This window comes from Callithrix jacchus, chromosome 1, assembly GCF_049354715.1.
Source record: "Callithrix jacchus isolate 240 chromosome 1, calJac240_pri, whole genome shotgun sequence".
Classification (NCBI taxonomy): domain Eukaryota; kingdom Metazoa; phylum Chordata; class Mammalia; order Primates; family Cebidae; genus Callithrix; species Callithrix jacchus.
Genome location: NC_133502.1, coordinates 160745390 through 160759063, shown reverse-complemented (window position 1 = coordinate 160759063; position 13674 = coordinate 160745390). Strand labels below are relative to the sequence as shown.

Here is a 13674-nt window from a genome sequence, read left to right as displayed (position 1 = left end):
TCCTGATAATACCCTCTATATTCCCTGATATATAACATTCTCCATATTATATAAGCTTTGTCCAGAATATATCTTGGAGCTAGGCAGAAGGTAAACATATTGCACATTCACTCACTCATTTACTCATTCATCAAATAGTTACTGAATATCTACAATGACTATAATAAAACGAACAAAGCAGACACTGACCCCAACCTCAAGAAGTTTTCATTTTAACAAAAAAGACAGGAAACAACCATAATTATAAATTAATAATAACAAATACTGTAAGTGATGTGAAGGGGATGTACAGACTACCAAATCCAACGGTCAGTCCCATTTTGTAAGAACTATTAGTATAATCTGACATGACTGATCACTCCCTGTATTAATCTGTTCTTGCACTACTATAAAGAAATACCTAGGCCAGGTGCAGTGGCTCATGCTTGTAATCCCAGCACTTTGGAAGACTGAGGCAGGCAGATCACATGAGGTCAGGGGTTTGAGACCAGCCTGGTCAACATGATGAAATCACATCTCTACTAATAATACAAAAAAATTAGCTGGGTGTGGTGGCAGGTGCCTGTAATCCCAGCTACTCGGGAGGCTGAGGCAGGAGAATTGCTTGAACCCAGGAGGCAGAGGTTGTAGTGAGCTGAGATCGCGCCACTGCACTCTGGTCCAGCCTAGGCAGCAGAGCGAGATTCCATCTCAAAAAAAAAAAAAATACCTGAGACTGGGTAATTTATAAAAGAGGTTTAACTGGCTCACGGTTCGGCATGCTGTTCAAGCATGGCTCCAATGTCATTTGGCTTCTGGGGAGGCCTTGGGGAGCTTTTACTCATGGTGGAAGGTGAAGCAGGAGCAGGCACATCACAGGGCAAAAGTAGGAACAACAGAGTGGGGGGAGGGGAGTTGTGCTACACACTTTTAAAAACCAGATCTCTTCAAGGTTTCGGCTTCTTCCTGGTTTAGGCTTGGGAGGGTGCAAGTGTCCAGGAATGTATCCATTTCTTCCAGGTTTACTGGTTTATGTATATAGAGTTGTTTGTAGTAATCTCTGATTGTAATTTGTATTTCTGTGGAGTCAGTGGTGATATCCCCTTTATCGTTTTTTATTGCATCTATTTGATTCTTCTCCCTTTTCTTTTTTATTAGTCTGGCTAGCATTCTATTTGTTGATCTTTTCAAAAAATCAGCTCTTGGATTTATTGATTTTTTTGAACGGTTTTTTGTGTCTCTATCTCCTTCAGTTTTGCTCTGATCTTAGTTATTTCTTATCTTCTGCTAGCTATTGATAAACCGTCTCACTCCCTGTGCTCCTTAGAACATTTTCCTCAGTTGGCTTTCATCTCCTCTTTGGATTTCCACTTACCTTACTGTCCTATGTGGGTCTTCCTCTTCTTCCCAACCTTTCAATGTTGAAATGGCCAATGGTCCTTTCTCTTCTACTCACTCCCTAGATGGTATCATGTAGTGTTATGGCTTTTTATACCCTCTATATGCTGATAACCCACAGATTTTTATCTCCAGCCCGGACTGCTCTCCTGACCCCCCTTCACAAGCCCAGCTGCCTGACTGTCCCCGCTCCGATGTTCAAACACAATGCCCCACACTGAATTCCTAAGCTTGCCCTCCATCTGCTCTATGTGCAGCTTTATCCATCTCAGTTCCTGGCAACTCCACTGTTCTAGCAACTCAAGCCAGAAATCTGTTTTTTTTTTTTTTTTGAGCTGGAATTTTACTCTGTCACCCAGGATGGAGTGCAGTGGTATGATCTCAGCTCACTGGAACCTCCGCCTCCCGGGTTCATGTTATTCTTCTGCCTCAGCCTCCCGAATGGATGGGATTACAGGTGTGTGTCACCATGCCAAGCTAATTTTTTGTATTTTTAGTAGACATGGAGCTTCACTATGTTGGCCAGGCTGGTTTCGAACTCTTGACCTCAGGTGATCTGCCTGTCTCGGCCTCACAAAGTGCTGGGATGAGCCACTGAGCCCGGCCCAAGCCAGAAATCTTGGAGCCACCCTTGACACTTTCTCTCACATCCCAAAGGCAATCCATCAGCAGACACTGTTGGTTCTACCTTGAAAAGACCTCAGAATCTGGCCACTCTCCACCGCCTGTACTGCTGTCATCCTGGCCACAGCCACCAAAATCCGTGCCTCAGTTACTGCAGTAGCCTCCCAACAGTTTCCCCCTTTGCCCCTCAAGAATCTAAGTACTGAATAGAACAGCCAGAGAGGTATTTTAAATATTTAGGTTGAATCAGGTCCCTTCTCTGCTTGAAAACCTGAAACAGCTCCTCATTTCACCCAGAGTAATCTAAGACCAAGTCTTGGCAAGGGCCTATAACATCCGACCCCCATTTCCTTATGGACATCACCTCATTTCCTACTCCTCTCCCCTCACTCTGGTGACACTGGTCTTCTCCCTGCTCTTGCATCATGCCAGCCATACCAGTCCAGAGGACCTATGCACTGGCTGCCTCCTCTGCCTTGCATGTTTTCCATTAGATAACCCATGGCCGACGGATCCCCAGGACTAACCGTATTACCGCCCCCAAGTCTATGCTCAAATATCACCTTCTCAGAAAGGCTGAACCTACCTTCCCTGGTGGTCTGATGGTTAGGACTTGGCACTCTCAGAAAGGCTAAACATTTCTTTTTTTTCCTTTTTTTTTTTTTTTTGAGATAGGGTTTTACTGTCACCCAGGCTGGAGTGCAGTGGTATGATCATGGCTCACTGCAGGCTTGAACTCCTAAGGCTCAGGTGATCCTCCTGTCTCAGCCCCCTGAGTAACTGGGACTACAGGTGCATACCACCATACCTGGCTACTTTTCATATTTTTTGTAGACATGAAGTTTTGCCATGTTGCTCAGGCTGGTCTCAAACTCCTGGGCTCCAGTGATTGGCCTGCCTCAGCCTCCCAAAGTGTTGGGATTACAGGCATAAGCCACCCCTCCTGGACTAAGGCCAAACCTTTCTACCCTATTTTAAATTGCCACCTTCCTTTCTCAATGCCTGAGACTCCAGTCCCCCTTCCTTTGTTCTATTTTTCATAGCATATTACCTCGGAGCATACTATATACTTTGTTATTCATCATGTTGTCTATTGCCTGTCTCCCAATTAGACTGTAAGTTCCATAAGGACAGAGATTGTTATCTCTTCTGTTCTCTGATGTTATCTTCAGCAAGCAGAACACAACTTGGCACAAAATAGTATCGATGAATATTTATTGTATGAATAAAATTTTAAATTCTTCAAAGTCAAAGAAAGCTTTTTCTGACTCTGTTATCCCGGGATCCCAAAGACCCACAGGTTAGGGAGGTAGAGGAACGGGACGGGAGGACAGAGTACAAATGATAACAAACTCTGAAGTCTGCCACACTAAACAGTTAACTCTTTGAGGGTAAGGATTGTGTTACATTCATCTTAGTACCCATGTTGCCTTGCACCTAGTAGATAATTAATCAATTATCTGTCAAATGCATAACAAGCGAATGGTATGGAGAACTGTGGCCTGGCATGTAAGAATGAATGTTTGGAAAATGAGTGAATGGAAAATGAGAAGTCAGCTGGGTGCAGTGGCTCGAGCCTGTAATCCCAGCACTTCTAGAGGCTGAGGCAAGCAGATCACCTAAGGTTAGGAGTTCAAGGCCACCCTGGCCAACATGGTGAAACCCCATCTCTACTAAGGATACAAAAATCAGCCAGGTGTGGTGGTATGCACCTCTAATCCCAGCTACTTGGGAGGCTGTGGCCTGAGAATCGCTTGAACCCAGGAGGCAGAGGTTGCAGTGAGCCAAGATTGCGTCACTGTACTTCAGCCTGGGCAACAGAGTGAGACTCCGTCTCAAAAAGAGAGAGAGAGAAAGTGACAAGTAACACAAGGGAGGTACAAAGAGGGGAAATAACATGTTGGAAATTTGTTACCTCAGAGACTTCCCTTTCTAACCAACTTCCTCTCTATATCAACTTTAATGACAATAATAATATGAGGGACGGTGATTGAGAAAGGGTCAGAAAAGGCAAAGAAGTTAAAAAAGAGAGGGACAATAAAGTGTGAGCTTTTAAGTTTTCTGGCTGTGACCCATAATAGGGAACATTTTCACATATAATACTTATATATGAAACAAAAGCTATAACTGGGTATATATCCAAAAGACTATAAATCGTTCTACTATAAGGACACATGTACACGAATGTTCATTGCAGCACTGTTTACAATAGCAAAGACCTATTTGGAATCAACCAAAATGCCCATTGATAATAGACTGGATTGGAAAAATGTGGCACATATACACCATGGAATATTATGCAGCAATCAGAAATGATGAGTTTGTGTCGTTTGTAGGGACATGGATGAATCTGGAGAATATCATTCTCAGCAAACTGACACAAGAACAGAAAATGAAACACCGCATATTCTCACTCATAGGCGGGTGATGAAAAATGAGAACACATGGACACAGAAAGGGGAGTACTAAACACTGGGGTCTATTGGGGGGAAAAGGGGAGGGCCAGTGGGAGGGGGAGGAGGGGAGGGATAGCCTGGGGAGAAATGCCAAATGTGGGTGAAGGGGAGAAGGAAAGAAAAGCACACTGCCATGTGTGTTCCTACGCAACTGTCTTGCATGCTCTGCTCATGTACCCCAAAACCTAAAATCCAATAAAAAATTAAAAAAAAGAAAAAGAAAAAGAAGTGACAGGCTATACCACGTCTAATAAAAATGATATTAAAATTAAAAAAAAAAAAGCTATGAAACAATACTGACACTTCCTCCACACAAAGCACGCTAATATTTTCTATTCAATTCCATTAGAAATAAAACAACGACAAAACAACGCTGGCTGCTGCTCACTAAATCAATTTCACAATCCACTATATTGATTTCATGCCTCACTAAATTGATTTCATGACTCATCAATGAGTCTTGACATATAGTTTGAGAAATATTGAAACAGTGCCTTTTTTACTCTCATCTTTTTTTCCCACTGCAAAGAACATCACTCTTCAGAAAATCTTAAAAGAACTGTTTGCTACAGAAACATCAAAGAAACAAAGAAACCATAAAACACGGTTTTGGTCCCACAGTGGGGACCCGTCAAATTGCAGAAGAAAGGAATTTAACCAAATTGATTCCTGGAGTCCTTAGAAGAAAAAGAGACTTGATGGTTGGAAAGCTGGCTGCAATTGTCAAATATTCCAAGAGTTACCTCACCATCATGCTCCAGTACTCAGTAGATTCTACCCATAGTCCCTTGTTTCCCGTCATCTATACTACAGGCCATAGAATCTTTCAGTACTGCTTGGAGTTGAGGAATTCCCCTTATCCAGTATATAGCAGATAGGAAGCAGTGATGAAAAGAAATCCTTCACTTGTTCCTGAACTAGAACTCTAGATATGTTTCACACAGCTCTATGTGGCAGTTCAGTTCAAAAGTACCACCAGGGGTTTAATAATACTTGGCATAAATGCTGGATTAAATATGCTTTTAAAACCTAACTTTTACCAAGCTAGACATACACTAGGTAAAAAGGCCAAAGAAGTATCCCCAGTACCCATGTCTGCTGCATGATAACTATCCAATAAATAGTTGTTGGATGATGAATGAATAAATAAAATGCCAGAAGAAAAAATAGTGGGAATAAACAATATACCATCATAAGGGTCCTTAGAGGATACAGAAAGATGTTAAATGATGCAACTGGGAAAATCAAGAAAATCTGAATGACAGAAATCCTATAAGATAAATGACCTGGTTTTTCAAGAAATAAGTGGTAAGAAAAAAATCAGTGTAACTGCTTTAGATTAAAAACACTTGAGACGTATGAAATGAATGCAATGTATGGAACAATTTAGAACTTGATGTAAATAAACCAACTGCAAAGAAAACATTTATGAGACACGTGAGGGAATTTGAACACTGACTAGATATTAGATGATATTAAAGTATGTGTCTTAGCTATGATGATAATTTTGTCTTTTTAAAGAGCACTAATAATTCAAAAATACATATTAAAGCATATACAGATAAAATGATGCTGTGATTGAGATCTGCTTTAAAACAATGTGGTGAGGCAGTTGGGCACGGTGGCACTGCCTATAATCCCAGCATTTTGGGAGACCAAGGCAAGTGGATCACTTGAGGTCATGAGTTCGAGACCAGCCTGGCCAACATGGTGAAACACCCTCTCTACTAAAAATACAAAAATTAGCTGGGCATAATGGTGGGCACCTATAATCCCAGCTACTCAGGAGGCCGAGGCAGGAGAATCACTTGAGCCTGGGAGACATTGGTTGCAGTGGGCCAAGATCACACCACTGCACTCCAGCCTGGGTGACGGAATGAGAAACTGGTAAAACCAGATTGGCCATGTGGCGAAATTGCTGAAGCTGAGTAGTACATGATGTACTACTCTCCCTACTTGTATACACGTTTGTACATATATTAGACTTTTTTCATAATTAAAAGTTAGAAAAATATGCAACAAAGGGCGTTAGAGATTATTTATAATACCTAATTTTATATGAGAGGAAACTAAGTATAGACGGCTACTGCAGCTCAGCTTAAACAGCTACAGCTAAGAATGACATGGGCAATACAGAAACGGAATTATTTTATTTTGATTTTTTAGAAGGACTGATTCTTTATTTCAAAAAGACACTTGTCAATATTCAGTATCAAAACAGTTGCACTATTGATTTTTCTTTCTCCTAATCAGCCCCAAAGAGACCACATCAAAGGCAAGTACATTTTAAACCAATAAGCTGCAGGATGTACACCTAACAGACCTCATAGAAACCTTACCAGGGCAGGACATGGTGGCTCACACCTGTAATACCAGCACTTTGGGAGACCAAGGCAGGTGGATCACTTGAGGTTAGGAGTTCGAGACTAGCTTGGCCAAAATGGCGAAACCCCATCTCTATTAAAAATACAAAAATTAGCCAGGTGTGGTGGCATGCACCTGTAGTTCCAGCTACTCGGGAGGCTAAGGCATGACAATCGCTTGAATCTGGGAGACAGAGGTTGCAGTGAGTTGAAACTGTGCCACTGCACTTCAGCCTGCGTGATAGAGTGCGACTCTGTCTCAAAAAAAAAAAAAAAGAAAAGAAACCTTATCAGAAAATCGGGGCTGGTTAGGGAAAGAAACTTTAAAAGATCAGCAAACTGCCAGCCCACAGACTGTAGAGGCTGTCACAGCCAGATACAGGTACCACAAACCAAAAGAAGCAGAGAAACTGAATAATTTTAAATACTAATGTGACATTTGGATGTTTTATAAAACTTAGTTCTGACAGGGCACAGTAGCTCACGCCTATTATCCCAACAATTTGGGAGGCCAAGGTGCAAGGATTACCTGAGCCCAGGAGTTCGAGACCAGCCTAGGTAATATGGCAAGACTCTGTCTCCACCAAAAAAAACTAAAAAATTATCTGGGCATAGTGGTATGCACCTGTGTTCCTAGCTGTTTAGGAGGTTGAGGCAGGAGGATGGCTTAAGCCCAGGAGGTCAAAGTTGCAGTGAGCTATGATCATGCCACTGCACTCCAGCCTGGGTAACTGAGCAAGACTTATCTCAAAATAAATAAAAATCAATCCAATCATTTATTTACCTGAACTAAATTATATGGTTACTTGAGAATCTGGAATACAGAATAAGTGTGCTAATAAGAAAATTAAACAAAATGTGACACCAAGAATACGAAAGTTCAAAGGCTCTCACAGAAGAAAAGATACAGGCGGAATTAATTTCCATAATTAACAGATTATGAAAACCTATTTGAACTTTACAATGACGAGTCCACATATTTGAAGAGAGTACCTAGGTAGACCACTTCTCTGGTTGCATTATATTTATATGATTTATCTGCCCTAACAAAATTTGTAAACTACTAAGGGCAGAAACAATATGTTATTGCTTAATTATCTAATAGTTCCAAGTTTGAGATACCACTAAAAAGTAATATTTCAATTTTAATAAGCATTAGAAAGCATGCAGATTTTATGGTAGTTTAGTAGGAGTTACCAACTTAACAACTCCACTTAGTAGGTAGGAATATTACACAAAAGTTTCCAGCAAGTTAAGTGACACCTTACTGCTTTAACGATCATATTTAATACTAATACAACATTATGCAGTAGAAAGGATGCAATAACTGAAGTTAAAAAATAAAAAAAAAAAGAGGCCCATAATCCCAGCACTTTAGGAAGCTGAGGCAGGCGGATCATGAGGTCAGGAGTTCGACTCCAGCCTGATCAACATGGTGAAACCCCATCTCTACTAAAAATACAAAATTAGCTGGGCATGTAATCCCAGGTACTTAGGAGGCTGAGGCAGAAGAATCACTCGAACCTGGGAGGCGGAGGTTGCAGTGAGCAGAGATCGTGCCATTGCACTCCAGCCTGGTTGACAGAGTGAGACTGTGTCTCAAAAAAATAAAAAGGAAGAAACTGCATATATTTAATGATGAAAAGAAAAGCATTCCCATTATTGACAAGAACACAACAAATATACCTCCCATCATTGTTACTATTCAACGCTATCCTAAAAGGATTAGCTAATCTAATAAGAAATGGAAAAATAATTTAATATATAAGGAAAAGGAGAAACACAATTGTCACTTTTTGTGATAAGACTTCAAACCTAAAAGAATCTAGGAGAATCTATAGAAAACTTTTTAGTATGAATAAGACAGTTCAGTTTACTAGTATATTTATAATAAAGATATATAGTTTTTATATTAATATATACTTTAACAAATGAGAAAATATATTGAAAACAATAAAATATAAAATATCTAGTAACATGCTTAATAAAAAATGAATAGAACTAGTCTTCTGCTTCTAGAAATATGTTTTCTTTTTTTTTACTGCTGGGGGCCGGCACCCCTAACATTGCATTGTTCATGGATCAACTATATGATGAATTATATACTCTATAGGGCTGTCTTATTACAATCAAACTATAAATAAGCAATAAATATTTTTTAAAAGCATTGCTGAGCTCTCAAAAAATCAAGAGAAAACTACTGGTGAAGGGCAGAGAGGAGGAGAGAGAAGAGTGCAGTAAAGCAAGAAAAAAGAAAGGATGTAAGAATTTGGAAAGGGATCAGAAATAAATGTTATTATAGATCATATGATTATCTGCATAGAAAACTGAAGAGACTGTAGATAAATTATTAGACTCAGCAAGAAAGTTTAGAAAGATAGCAGTCTATAATGTTTAATTGTAAAAACATTTCTACACCCTAGCACCAAATAGAAAATAATTTTTTTAAAAGATACCATCTAGACCAGGTACAGTGGCTCAGGCCTGTAATCCCAGTACTTTGGGAGGCCAAGACAGGTGGATGATCTGAGGTCAAAGAGTTCGAGACCATCCTGGCCAACATAGTGAGACCCCATCTTTACTAAAAATACAATAATTAGTTGGGCGTGGTGGTGGGTGCCTATAATCCCAGCTATTTGGGAGGCTGAGGCACAAGAATCACTTGAGCCTTGGAGGCAGATGTTACAGTGAGCCAAGCACTCCAACTTGGGCAACAGAGTGAGATCCTGTCTCAAAAAACAAACAACAACAACAAAGATACCATCTAGAATTGTAGCTGCCTCAAAACGAAATGGTTAGAAAGTGTTCCCTTCCCCAGTCTTCCCATGCTCATATGAGTCCTTTAGAATTCAGTGACTTCCCATCTGGTACAGTGGCTCACACATGTAATCCCAGCACTTTGGGAGGCTGAGGCAGGTGGATCACCTGAGGTCAGGAGTTTGAGACCAGCCTGGCCAAGATGGTGAAACTCCCTCTCTACTAAAAATACAAAAGTGTGATGGCCATGGTGGCGCATGTCTGTCATCCCAGCTACCCAGGAGGCTAAGGCACGAAAATCTCTCAAACTCAGGAAGCAGAAGTTGCAGTGAGCCAAGACTGCACCACTGCACTCCAGCCTGGGGTACAAGAGCAAAACTCTGTCTCAAAAAAACAAAAAAAGGAATTCAATGACTTCCACATCTCCCTCTTCCCCAAATTCTAGGTTTTAAAGACAGTGTAGTGCTTTTGGCTAGAGACTATTATTAAACTTTTACCTTATCCTATCTCTTCAACATAGAGAGTTCTTATTTGATACCTATATTTAACATTCCCAGTTATTCTGTATGATCCATTTATATTTGACCATGTATTAAATATACTACAGGTTATTTCCTAGCCATTATTTCCTCTTCTCTTTACTTCTGCTCCTATCTTGAAAAGTCTCTGTTCTGACAGATTTGCTGCTTGGTTAAGAGCCCTTGCTACAAGACTCTTCTCAAGTGTGGTAGCATATCCACATATCTTCCCTTCATCTTGTCAATAAATAACTATCTTGGCTGAGTCCCTTTCTATCAGTAAGGTACAGATGTTACTCCACTGCTTTCTAGTTTCTGGCATTGAAGATAAAAGACTGCAATCTTTTTCGTTTGTAAGCAACATATATTCTGCCTGAAGGCTTGGAAGATTTTTTTATCCTTGAAATTCTGAGGTTCTCCCAGATGTCTTTTTCACCCTCATAAATTCAGCCTCAAATTTGGTAAACCTTTCCATCTACAAGCATATCAGTCTTTCTTCTGCTCAAGGGAATTGTTTCCTATTATTCATTCGATTGTTTCTCCTCTATTTGTTTTCTTTCCAGACCTCCTTCTAGGACTCCTGATATTTGAATGTGAAGTTCCCCAGATGTGTCCTCTAAGTCTCTCTCCCTTTTCCTTAGGGTATTTTTGCTCTTCTGAGATATTTCTTGCACCAGAATATTCAAGCTGCTTACTCAGGTGTTATCCAACATCCAACCCTTCAACTACTATATACTAAATATACACACATACATACATATATATATATATTTAAACACAATCTATTTTTAGTTCCAGAAAGCATTTTTCATATGATAATTCAATCTCTTAGGTCATTACTTTTTTTAAAAAATTGAGGTGTTTTCTGTTTCTTTAGCAGTTTTCTTTCACTGAAAACTGCTATTCTAGGTGTTCTATTCATTTTTTTCTATGTCTGGATACTGGGTTCTCTTAGCTGTACTGCAATTTTTCTTTTTACCCTTAGATAGGTTTTTTTTTTTTTTGAGACAGAGTCTAGCTCTGTCTCCCAGGACAGTTGAAAGGATGCCAGCAGTGCCAGCATAGTAAGTTATCTTATCAGAAGTACCAATCATTGAATCTATTTTGGACTTGAATTCTCCCAGGTCTCCTCACTTCCACACCTCAGGGATAGGAAATACTTATCTTGCCTGTAGAGCCACCCTGTTGAATCCTCAGATCTCCATGATCTAAGCCCTTTCCAGGAACTTCTGAGTATCTGTTCTCTCTTCAGTTCTCTCACCTGGCTCCATTCTGTCCTCTAGCTCAGAGAGAACAAAGTCACAAGCTTCTCAGTTCCTTCTCTTACAGAATCAAGTCTCACTTACTCCTTCCTAGTCCTGCCTGCCCTCACCCTAGCAGCTGCTCCAATCTGGGGAAAGGGAAGGACAACAGGGACATGACTTCCAGTAGTTGTCTTCCTAGAAACCCTCTCTGCTGGCAAATTCAGTGAAAAAGATTCCGATTTGCCATCAATAGAAGTGTTTTCAAAAAATATAATGAGGCCAGTGCGGTGGCTCATGCCTGTAATCCCAGTACTTTGGGAGGCCAAGGAGGTTATATCACTTGAGCCAAGGAGTTCAAGACCAGCCTGACCAACATGGCAAAACCCCCTTTCCACTTTAAAAAAAAAAAAAAATCAATGTAATGAAGATTATGAAGACTTTCCAAAGGGATCCAAAAATATCATGCATTTACAAATATCTAAGTGACCATTATGGGCAGAGCACTACCCTAGGAACAGAGACACCAGTGTTGATCCCTAAGGTGATTCTTTGTACAAGGGCCACATTGTTTTTTCTATTTAAATTCCAATGTGAGTATAATCAAAGTTCTGTTGAATTTTTGTTTGTTTGTTGTTTTTCTGAGACAGGATCTCACTCTGTCCTGTCTCAGAAGGCTGGAGTACAGTGGCATGATCATGGCTCACTGTAGCCTTGATCTGCAGGGTTCAAGCCATTCTACAATCTTAGCCTCACAAGAAGCTGGGACCACAGGCATGTTCCACTGTGCCCAGCTAACCTAATTCTTTGTTGCCCAGGCTGGTCTTCAACTCCTAGGCTCAAGAAATCATCCTGCCTCTGCTTCCCAAAGTGTTGGGATTACAGGCATGAGCCACTGCATCTGGCCTGTAATCTTTTAAAGAATGAAATAAAAATGTGATTCCCACTATGCATTCTCTTTTTTTGTTGTTGTTTTTTAACCCACTTCCCATTTAGGGGGAAAAAAAAGTACAGCTTACTGCCAGAGCTCATCTAATTTTACATAAACACAGACTTTGAGGCTGAAACAAATCTGATTTTCAACATAAAAATATAAAAAACTGTTGAGTTATTTTTAAACAGACCTTGTCTTTAACCCTAATGTAACAGAAATGTATATGATGTTACATTAGAATTAGACACAAGAGTATTCTCGGGTCAAATGGGAAATGGGTCGAGATAGGGTCTTACTCTGTTGCCGAGGCTGAAGTTCAACAGCATGACCATGGCTCACTGTAGCCTTAAACCCCTGGACTTAAGTGATTCTCCTACCTCAGCTGGGACTATAGGTGTGCGCCACTACATCTAGCTAATTTTTTTAAAGAGGCCTCACTATGTTGCCCAAGCTAGTCTCAGACTGGTAATCATCCCACCCAATCTCAGCCTCCCAAAGTGCTAGGATTACAGGAGTGAGGCACCACACCAATCCCTCTATGTATTCTCTTTATCATTAGACATACTTTTCTGGGATGTGACTGCCATTTACATATTTTGTTGTTGTCATTGCCGTTGTTGGGCTAGGGTCTTACTCTGTTGCCCAGGATGAAGTGCAATGGTGCGATCGCAGCTCACTGCAACCTCTGCCTCCCGGGTTCAAGTGATTTTCATGTCTTGGCCTCGCATGTAGCTGGCTAATTTTTCATATTTTTAGTAGACACGGGGTTTTGCCATGTTGCATGGGCTGGTCTGAAACTCCTGGCCTCAAGTGATCTGCCCATCCGGTCTTCCAAAATGCTGGGATTGTGTGGGCCATCTGTAACCACACCTGGCACCATTTACACTTAAGATGAAAAGAAATTAAAGTTTTCATGGCATTACCCACTAGTACATGGAAAAATGTAGAGTGAAATGTTATCGTCTCTTTTTCTTCCTTTAAGCTACTTTGATATAAGCGGAGAGTAAGAACCTGTAAGAAAGATAGGCTTTCCTTTTCTCTCATTTTTGCTGGCTTTCCCTCATTTTTATATATCTTATTGCCCAGCAAGGAAGCCATCAACTTCTGTTATAGCATTTGCATACAAAGCCCAGGCATACACAGGTTCTTCTGTCCTCTCACAGGGCTCCAGGCATTCTGTGAATTCGGAAGAATTCATGTGAAAGTAAACATAATCCAGCTTGTTCTAAAGGAAAAAGGCAAGGGCAGTAAGAATACAAAAATGTTAAAAAGCGTTTGTTAGAATGTGTGAGGAGAAAATAAAAGTATGAGAATCTGCAGAATTAGGAAGGTTCCAGAAACAAAGATGGAGAAAGAGTTGGGGAAGTGCAGTATCTCCTGTTGACCTTCAAGAGACTTTTATAG

At 40.4% G+C, this 13674-nt stretch overlaps 1 protein-coding gene across 4 annotated transcripts in view; it reads right to left on the bottom strand.

Annotated features, from left to right (window-relative positions):
* Positions 1-13674, bottom strand: part of HSDL2 (hydroxysteroid dehydrogenase like 2) — an 89986-nt gene that overhangs the window by 51714 nt on the left and 24598 nt on the right. The gene's annotated exons all lie outside the window — the stretch shown is intronic.